The sequence below is a fragment of the Cynocephalus volans genome, chromosome 8, assembly GCF_027409185.1.
Source record: "Cynocephalus volans isolate mCynVol1 chromosome 8, mCynVol1.pri, whole genome shotgun sequence".
NCBI classification, from domain to species: domain Eukaryota; kingdom Metazoa; phylum Chordata; class Mammalia; order Dermoptera; family Cynocephalidae; genus Cynocephalus; species Cynocephalus volans.
The window spans coordinates 118,371,906-118,380,561 of record NC_084467.1 but is presented as its reverse complement, the minus strand read 5'-3'; the positions used below and the strand labels follow the sequence as shown (position 1 = coordinate 118,380,561).

The 8,656-nt window shown below is 41.0% G+C and overlaps 1 pseudogene; it reads right to left on the bottom strand.

Moving 5' to 3' along the window:
* Positions 1-6,664: 6,664 nt before the first annotated feature.
* LOC134384353 (mitochondrial fission regulator 1-like) lies at positions 6,665-7,982 on the bottom strand (annotated as a pseudogene).
* Positions 7,983-8,656: the final 674 nt, after the last annotated feature.

Sequence of the window (8,656 nt, the reverse complement as noted above, 5' to 3'; positions counted from 1 at the left end):
GGTAGGTCAGTACATGATCTACTGAGACCCATTGGAAATTAAAAGGAGATGCTCTAATAATCATACTGAGATAATGACTAGGGTATATAGTCACACTAATGACAGAGGAAGTAAAGGGTCTTCAGGAAGCCCACAGGAGGTGCACCCAACTCAGAATTCAGCAGTATGGAGGGTAAGTTATTTTAGGTAAAAAGTTTAAAGTGACAATGGAAATGAAGCAGGAAATTTCTTTGAAGTAGCTAAAAAATGAGACACTGTAGTTCATTGTAGTCCCACTTTGAAGCTGAGACTAGGGAGAGAGAGAGAAACAACAGATAGGCCGTTGATACTGTTATGACCACTTTTAAAAGGCAGAAGAATTTAAAACATAGCCACGGTTGCAAATCAAATCACTTGGTGTAACAGAAGGCAAGAGAGGAGATTCCAAGGAGGACAAAAGAGTCACCTACATCAGAAGGTTTTGAAGGAGAAAGAGTTTAGAAAGGGACACTGGATTTGGTAACAGATTATAAAGTGAGGATTGTGTGAGATGATTTGTAAAATCAGGAAGTGAGATGAGAGAAGTAAAATGAAATAAAAATTGTTTGGCCAAATGTAGTGCTTTTTCAAATTTCTTGCCATTTCTTGCCCCCAAAGATGTTTTGGGGTCATAAATCAAACATTGCTATTACATGATTGTGGATAGTCAGGGTTGGAAGAGCCTTAAAGGCAACCAACGCCATCCATTCGTTGGCCCAATTCCTGGATCTTCCCCACCACATCCCGGACATTGTAACCTATGCTTTACTGCCTCCAGTAGTGGGGGGACACTCACTCTCCCAATAAGGTAAAGTGCATCTCTGGTTGTTGGAGAGTGCTCTAAACAGAGCAAATATCCACCTTCCTATCACAGCCCCCTCTATTTACCCCTCACCTGCACTGGTCCCATCCTTCTCATTGGAGCTGAGTCAAATAAAAACTAACTCTTCTTCTATCTAAACATTCTTGGAACATTTAAAGACATTGATTCTTCTCCTTAATTTCTGCTCCCAACCTCCCTGCTCCCTTGTTAGTCTGGTGGAAACTCCGTTATAGGTGACTTGATGTTTTTCTCTTACTGTTTTTAGGATTCTGTCTTTGTCTTTGAGTTTTGCCAATTTGACTATAATATGTCTCAGAGAGGACCTTTTTGGAATGAATCTGTTTGGGGATCTTTGAGCCTCCTGAATCTGAAAATCTGTGTCTCCCCCTATACGTGGGAAGTTTTCTGCTATTATTTCATTGAATATGTCCTCAACGCCTTTTCCTTTCTCCTCCCCTTCTGGAACACCCATGATTCAGATATTTGTGCACTTAAGGTTGTCTGCTGTCTGCTATCACTCTTAGATCATTTTTTTAAATTCTTTTTTTTGGTCTGCCTGAGTTATTTAGAAGAGACTGTCTTCAAGATCAGAAATTTTTTCTTCTGACCGCTCTAGCCTGCTGCTTAAGCTCTCAGTTGTGTTCTTTGTTTTGTCAAATGACTCCTTCAGTTGCATGAGTCCTGCTACATTCTTTTTTAAAGTATTAATCTCTTTGTAAATTTCCTCCTTCATATCCTGGATAGTTTTGCTCAGTTCATTGTATTATCTAACTGTGTCTTCTTTTCATTTTCAGTTATCTCAAGGGTTTCCTGCTCTATGGGGTCTGGTACTTGAGAGTTATTTTATTCCTTTGGTGGACTCATATTTTCTTGTTTTTTCATATTTCTAGTATCTCTATGTTGATGTCCGGTCATCTTGTAGAGCAGTTGCTTATTCTAGTACTCTCCTTTCCTGGACTCTGCATGTGACCCTCCTTGTGTCTATGCAGTCAAGTAGGCTGCTGCTCTGGTAGCAGGCCACCCTTGTGGCAGTGGTGGTTATGGAGGTGACTTCAGTGGTGGCTCCAGTGGTGGCATGCTGTTTGCATGATGATGGTGGGTACCTGGTGGCACTGGTGGTGGCAGCAACTGCAGCAGTGGGAATACTTTGTGCGGGTGGCAGCAACACCTGCAGCTCCAATTAGCTCTCTTGCATCTGGTGTCCTTGGCTACAGCTGGGTTACCATGCAGCAGCAGCAGCAGCAGCAGCGCTGGAGACAGCTCTTCACATCTGTGGTGTCCTTGGCAATGTCATTGGCAGCAGCAGGGTTACCTCATGGGGGCAGCAGTGGCACCAGTGGCTACAGCTAGTCTCCCTCATGTCTGCAGTTTTCTTGGTGGCAGTGGGGTTAACTTGCAGCGGCAGCAATGGTGGCAGTGGTTGCAGCTGCCTCCTTGCATCTGCAGAGTCCATGGCTGCAGTGAAGGAACACACACAAAACTGCTGCTCTGTGGGGAGCTGCTCTGCAATGGCAATGGTTCTGGGACTAGACCATGGCTCTAGTGACTGCTATGGCAGTGGCGGTGGGCTCATTTTGATCTTCTGTGCGAGGAATCTTCGGGCACCTCTAGTCTGCCATACTCCTGGAATTCCTCCCATTTTCTTTATAATAAACAAATTTCTCCTCTTGTCTTTATCATTTTTTGTCAGATATTTGTGTGTGAGTGGGGGTGAGGGGGATTCTGCAACTGACTCACAATAAGGACAGGAAAGGGTCTACGGGTGCTTTTAAAATGTGGTGTTTTCATTGGTGTGCTCCTCCAGCTCTGTCTAGTATCTATTGATGGCCTGTCTGAGAATTTTATTTCATGTCCCCTCGACAGTTATCTGGAATCCCTAAAATGGGTTGGTATAGTATCATAGCAATGCTTTACTGCCAACTTTGGGAGAGAAGAAATCATGAATGATTTGGTCTTGGAAAGAGGTACTCAGACTAAACAAGGTTTAAGTCAACTGGAAAAAGGAGTAACCAAGAAGGTATGATACTCTGGTGGAGGGGAATTGAAGAAATAAAGGAAAACAGTAGCAGGCTAAAACTGAGAATGTATTTTAAGAAATTTACCATTTAAATAAATGGTAGGAATCTTAGAGTTCTCTATAATCTCATCCCAGACTCAATGTAGACATCCTTTTCTAGTGGAGGCACTGCAGGTAGAATGACATTTCTGGGGTCTCTCTTACCCCACCTGCATTTTCTCCATCTCAAGGGAGGAGAAGTGCATAAACTGCTTTATGAGTTTTGAAAGACAACTGAGCAAGCTCAACTCAGCCCTCCTGAGCTCTCTTTTCTGGGGCCAGCCTGTCTGTAGGATGCGTATATTCTTGTCTACTTATATTTGCTCACGAAGGCAGACTGTACTCATCTTGGGAGGCTTGAGGGTGGCCCACTTATGGCCTCCACCTTCTTTCCCTTCTCTCTCTACCCCCACCTCTTATCATCATTATGATGATAATGATGGTCAACATTTATTGAGTGCTTTCTAAGTGCCAGACATTGTCCTGAGTGCTAATCATACATTAACTCACCTAAAGCCACTTTTGCCAAACAGAGTTGACACTTTTTCTCCATCTATATGACTCTGCTGTCTATCTCAAAATTGATTCCAAACTTAGGAGGGGCAGGAGATATCATTTATTTCTCCCTCCCTGAAACTCCAGCACTTTCTCTAACTCCCTGGCAAAGCATCCTCTATGGCTCCCCTGAATTTTTCTCTCACAGCAGTTCCTCATGTTCCATTGTTAGAGATGTGCAGGTAAAAAGTTATTGTACATTAAAATTCTTCTTGAAACTTGCCTACTTTTATCCTAGTGGTTCTCTCTGGGTAATTGAATTCTTCTTCCACATGACAATTTTTCAACTATCTGAAAAAAACTGTCCTTTCTATATGAACTATGACTGTGGACAACCCCTTAACCTCCAGGATTTCATGTCTTCACTAGTTAAAATGTGCTTGTGAGAGAGTGAACCAGATGATTTTTAAGGTTTCCTTTTTCCTTAAAATTCTGTTGTGTGTAAGTCTTTTCTTCAAACAACCATTATGTGACACAGGTCCCTTACATGCCCCTTCCGTTGTTCCAACTGCCCTCCTCTAAACACAGTCCTGCTTGTCAATGTCTCTTAAAATTTGCTACTGAAGACTGAACTCTGTGTTTCGGATGTAAAATATACCAATGCAGAAAAAAGTGGAACAGTTATCTCCCATGATATGAGTAGTATACAACCCTTTTGGGTTTTAAGTTGGACTTCAGTTCCACAACTACAGATTGATACAGTTAATCACATGCCTAAATTCATGTTATATAATCATCATGGGTATATGGAGCACATTGCTTTTATTTTTATTTTATTCTTCTATATTCCCATTCTATAGCATATCCCTTCTCCTCTTTCTACTCTCTACCTCTGTGTCCCTGAATAGACATCCATTCTCATCTATTTGATGTGTGTGTGCCCTTTTTAGTTCATTGTCTATACATTAATTTATTTGTGTATGTTTACAAGTATATATGAATATGAAGAATGGTTTTCAGGGTACATATATAAGGCTGTGGATTGAATGTCCCCCGCAAACTAACTGAAACTTGACCCCCATTATAACAGTGCTAAGAGGTTGGGAAATCCAATTATGCTTATTTAAAAGGTGGAGTCTTTAAGAGGTGATTAGATTGTGAGGGCTGTGTGCTGGTGAATGGATTGATCCATTCATGGAGTAATGGGCTGATGGTTTAATGGGTGGTCATAGATGTGGTTCTGAAGACTTTGTAAAAAGAGTGAGTGAGCAGGTTAGTACTGGTGCTCAGGTCAATCTCATTATGTGACACACTGGTTTCTACCTGGGGCTCTGTAGAGAGTTCCAACCCAGAAGAAGGCCCTCACCAGATATGCCCCCTGGACTGCGGACTTGCCAGCCTCCAAAACTGTAAGAAATAAATTTATTTTCTTTATTAATTACCCAGTTTCAGGTATTCTATTATAAGCAACAGAAACAGATTAATATATACAGGGTCCTCATTCTGCTTCTCAGTTATGTTTTATTGTGTTTTTATTATTCAATATTGTGTTTTTTAGATCTTTCCATGGTTATATATACAAGTATAGTTTTAGTTTGATATTTTTGAATACCGTATAGTGTTACATTATACAGATATGCTACATTTCATTTCTGTTGATAGGCATTTAGGTTTCTCTAATTCTCTGTTATTATGGACAATGCTGGGGTGAACAATCTTATATCTGTCCTTTTATGTCTTTTTTTATATCCACGTAAGTGGTTCTCTGGGTAGTCCCCTGCAGTGGAATCACTGGGTCATAAATTGTGCAAATACTCAACTTTTGTAATTTGCACAATTGTTCTCCAAAATTTATACTCCTATTGGCAGTACATTAGAGTTCCTCTGTCCCCCTTTCCTTACCAGCAGTTGATGTTATCTGATTTTCTTTGCCAATCAAATATGTGATCTAGAACAGTTGTTCTAATTTTTATTTCTCTGATCCTTAAGGAAGGATATTGAATCTCTTCATATGCTTATTTGCTGTTTCAATTCCCATTTCTATGAGTTGTTTATGCATATTATTGACTGATTTTTCCACTAGATAATCTGTCTGTTCTCTATCATATGTAGATTTTTTCCTATGTATTTGGGATATTAAGTCTTAGTTGATTACACATACCTCTCTTTTAACTTTGTACATGGTGTCTTTCACTAAGCAGAGACCTAATGTGATGTAGATATCAATTTTTCACATTACTATTTGTGCTTTTTGTATCTTGCTTCAAAAAGTTTTCTCATTATCAAAGTTATGAAGATATTCTTCTACATCATCATCTAATAGTTTAGTATGTCCACTTTCTTTTTCTTTTTTTTCCTCACAATCCTTCCTTTAATGTCATGTAGTACTTCAACCCAAACACACACAGTATACATACTATAGGGAAAGGGACCTGAGGGCATGAGTCATGCATGGTGTGGTAGGTACAAACCTTGGCCCAACCCAAAGAAGCATTCAAGTGTCTGGAAGAAGGATGTTATGCTCTTTCCCCTCCCCATTTCCCTTTCCTACTGGGTTTAACCTAAAGTCCAGTGAAAAGAAGGTTTTTCATCAGTGGAACTGATGAGGCCCCAGGGCCTTGGAGGGTAGACTTGGTTGTACAGTATTGTAAAATGTGTCTAAGGAAAAAATAGCCCAGGCCTCCCAGCAGCAGTCCAAATGACAGCTGGTCCAGCAGCCTGACCTCTACGTCTAGACAAGGAAGGGGAGAGGGTAATTGCTGAGCATTGGTGTAGGTATAAACCATAAGATGGAGCAGCATAAGATTTACCCTGCCCTGTGAACGTGTACATAAATATCTATAGCCCCCTCCCCTCAGCCTTGTTCTGCTGCAAGGAAACTGCTGAAAGTGAGTGACAGCTGGGTACAAAGTGTCGGGTGAGACCGATTATGGGGTCTAATGCAGTGAAGTAAGTCATTCATTTAGGTCCTGTTTTCACACAGAGGCAAGGAAAAACCAGAAACTTCTATCTCACACTTTAAGCTGAGACACTCCACCTTACACAATTGTCTGTAACAAATGTCTCAGTTCAAATCATAGGTCTTAGCTTCTGCTAAGGTTTAAAGTACAAGAAACATATAATCTAGCTGTTCTCTTTCAGTCCAAGCTCTAGCTTTGTCAGCAAGACTGTTGCAGAAGATTTCTAATTGAGAAAGAAATACCTGCAATGAGAAAGGCAGCTGTTGAAAGAATTCCAGGAGCATGAGACTGAGTTTGCAGAGCTGAGTGTCATCAATTTCCTTTTCTACTGATATCTTCCTCCTTCAGAGCAAATTTCCTCCTTAGGACCTCAGAGATAAGTACAGCACTGTCCTCCTCCTTCAATAAACTCTGGTTCAGATCTTGGCTCTTGTTTCATAAGGTGAAAATCCTTCAGGATACCCATCATGTCTGCAAAGCTGCTGGCCTTGGACAGAGAGACACAGTCACTCTCTTCAGATGAACTGCAGGTAGCTTTGTGTTCCGGTTTGCAACATTCAGGACTGCATCAGCTGCCACTATCTTTGCAATCTGGCTGTGTAAGTGGCTCAGCTCATCCTGCAGCTCAGTGGGATGGCTTAGGGCTGGCAGAGCTGGCTTCTTCAGGGCCACGAGACTCTCCTCAGAACCATGTAGGTTGGGCACTGAGGCATTGTGCTGCATGACAATCAGAGGGCTGGGCTTCCAGATATGTCTCAGGGGGCATGTATCGCAACTGACTGGGGCATATGTCTCCTCTTCATCTGTAGCAATCCAGGTGATGTCAGCCAGAATAGGGTCTGGGGGCACATCTCTTAAACATAGGTCAGAGATGTTGGGCAGGGTCTCAAAGGATGCCCAGGGACATGGCTTCAAGTGTAAATTGGTCCCAATTCTTCTCACTACACTTCATGCAGCCCATGTCGCTTATTTTGCCAGATTGGGATAGTCACATTAGCTTCTATTCGTGAAATTTCAACCAGCTCCTACACTTGAAGGACAAGGCAGCCACAGGGCAGCTTGGGGAGGCAGGAGGCGTGACTCCATATCAGGCCATTTTGAGGAACACCAGATTTCCTTTCCTCATGGCCCCTCCTACCACAGCAGGCCACCCAGCCTCCACTTTATTTTTCAATGGATTCAAATTCTCTTTGAAATTCTTTTCATCTGTTGTGTACAATTTCCTTCTATTTAAAAAAAAGTATTAATCATAGCTATTTTTTAAAAGTTTGTATTCTAATCTAATATCTGTAAGTCTGCTTCTAATTTCTCTTTTTTTCTTTTGATTTTTAATCATATTTTTGTCTGATTTTTTTTATTTAATGGTATGCATTGTGTATAAAAGAAGTAGAAAGGCTTCAAGTTTGTTATCTTCCACTAGACGGGGTTCCCCTTTTTTCTGTTAGGCAGATATGGTAAGACATGCAATCAGAGATTTAGCTTGGTTGGGCTGGGTTTCAATTTATTTATTTATTTATTTAAAATGTTTTGTTTTGTTTTTATTGGTGATGAATATTCATGGGTAGAAAGCAAATTGTCACCACTCATGCCTAAGATGTGATGGCCTGTTCTATACTGGCAGCATGTCCATTACTACAAATGGTGATTATATCCCTGTCCCCCACCCAATTATCCCCTCAATATCCCTAACCTCCCACCCCATTCCCTTTTCCCCACTCCACTTTGTATCCCTGGGTATGTTCTCTCCCTCTGCAAGTCCAATGCCCCACTGTGGTCTTTCTTTCCTTCCTTCTTTTTCTCTTAGCTCCCACTTATGAGACAGTACATATGGTATTTATTCCTCTGTGCTTTGCTTATTTCACTCAACATAAATTTCTCCAAGCTCATCTATGTTGTTGCAAATGGGAAAATTTCATTCTTTTTTATGGCAGAGTAGTATTCCATGGTGTATATATACCACATTTTCCTTACCCAATCATCCATCAATGGACATTTAGGTTGGTTCCATACCTTGGCTATTATGAACAGAGCTGTGATGAACATGGGAGTGCAGGTATCCCTTTGACATGGTGATTTTCATTCTTTTGGGTATATACCCAGAAGTGGGATTGCTGGATCATATGGAAGATCTATCTGTAGTTGTTTGAGAAACCTCCATACTGTTTTCCATAGTGATTGTACTAATTTTCAGTCCCACCAACAGTGTAGGAGTGTTCCTTTCTCTCTGCATCCTCACCAGAGTTTGTTGTTCTCTGTCTTTTTTATTATAGCCAGTCTAACTAGGGTGAGATGATATCTCAATGT